This window comes from Berghia stephanieae, chromosome 8, assembly GCF_034508935.2.
Source record: "Berghia stephanieae isolate SIO BIC M18660-M18661 chromosome 8, UCSD_Bste_1.3, whole genome shotgun sequence".
Classification (NCBI taxonomy): domain Eukaryota; kingdom Metazoa; phylum Mollusca; class Gastropoda; order Nudibranchia; family Aeolidiidae; genus Berghia; species Berghia stephanieae.
In genome coordinates, this window is record NC_088367.1 from 20,844,632 (window position 1) to 20,846,261 (window position 1,630).

At 38.4% G+C, this 1,630-nt stretch overlaps 1 pseudogene across 1 annotated transcript in view; it reads left to right on the plus strand.

Annotated features, from left to right (window-relative positions):
* The first annotated feature begins 1,366 nt into the window (after positions 1-1,366).
* Positions 1,367-1,630, plus strand: part of LOC144978338 (solute carrier family 22 member 16-like) — an 18,387-nt pseudogene continuing 18,123 nt past the window's right edge. The window contains exon 1 of the transcript XR_013646498.1: positions 1,367-1,630. This exon is cut by the window's right edge and continues 13 nt beyond it. The product of XR_013646498.1 is annotated as a solute carrier family 22 member 16-like (transcript).

Consider the following 1,630-nt stretch of genomic DNA (forward strand, 5'->3'; position numbering starts at 1 on the left):
GGTGGTGGTTGTAGTTGTAGTAGTAGTGATAGTGATGATGATGTGGTGGTGGTTGTAGTAGTAGTGGTAGTGATGATGATGTGGTTGTGGTGGTTGTAGTAGTAGTTGTAATGGTGATGATATGGTGGTAGTGGTGGTTGCTAGTAGTAGTGGTAGTGATGACGATGTGGTTTGTGGTGGTTGTAGTAGTAGTGGTAATGGTAATGATATGGTGGTAGTGGTGGTTGTAGTAGTAGTGGAAATGGTAATGATATGGTGGTGGTTGTAGTAGTAGTGGTCGTGATGACGATGTGGTTGTGGTGGTTGTAGTAGTAGTGGTAGTGATGATTATGTGCTGCTGGTGGTGCAGTAGTGGTAGTGATAATGATGTGGTGCTGGTGGTTGTGGTAGTAGTGGTAGTGATGCTATTGTGGTGGTGGTTGTAGTAGTTGAGGTAGTGATGTGGTGGTTGTTGTAGTAGTAGTGGTGGTGGTGGTTGTGGTAGTAGTGGTAATGATGATGATATGGTGGTGGTGGTTGCAGTAGTAGTGGTAGTGATGACGATGTGGTTGTGGTGATTGTAGTAGTAGTGGTAGTGATGATGATGTGCTGGTGGTGGTGTAGTAGTAGTGGTAGTGATGATGATGTGCTGGTGGTTGTAGTAGTAGTGTTAGTGATGATATTGTGGTGGTGGTTGTAGTAGTAGATGATGTGGTGGTTGGAAAACATATTACAGGTTATTATAATACATGATTACACACATTCTCTAACTTCATTTTTTGACAGCTTCATTGAGCCATAAATATACGCAACAGTTCTGAAACATTTTATTGTGGATTTTGATATTGTTTGTTGTTTTTCTTGTGTCGTTATGTCGTTATGACATAGAGACCGAATGAATGGTAATTACTACATTCTCAGCCAACAACAAAATGGCGCTGAATGCTTTCATTGGTGGACACTTTTTAGGCTTCGTACGTATTCTCATTCGTTTAATTCTATGGGGAATGTTTTAAAGGAAAATGTATTACTATGTATTTTTATGCACTATGTGTTATAACCTATGTCGGTCAAAGGCTTCTATTAGCCTGACTACATTATCTATGAAACATTTTTAAAATGCAGACAATAAAAATATATTTGAATTGAATTGAATTGAATTTGAATATATCTATTTTGTTGTTGGCTGAAAGAAAATTTCGAGCGTGCCCTGTTCCGTTACGCTGTTTGATCTTTTAGAAAGCTTGGCATATCAAATGTTGTCCAATAAATTTACGGTCTAAAGCTTCAGAGTAAAGCGATTCAAACGCTATTATTAAAAATTAGTGACTATCATAAGCCACATCTCATAACTGTGATGACGCGTGTTTTAAAAGAATCCTTTAGTTGGACAGGGAAAAAAGTTAACGCAGGCTTCGCTTCATTGCCCTTCACCTCCCATTGCCGAAGAAAGTATTCGAGCTTACATGAATAGTAATGTTTAGATTGCACCTATTATATATATATATGGCTCTGTTCAAATGTTAGATTAGTTCTTTTCAACGCTATCTCGGTATTCAGAACGCAAGTCAGTGATTCCTACCTCGGGATTTAACTGTAATCGTAATTTCATAAGGACTGCATGATTTGAATACTAAATTCAGCTGTGTCC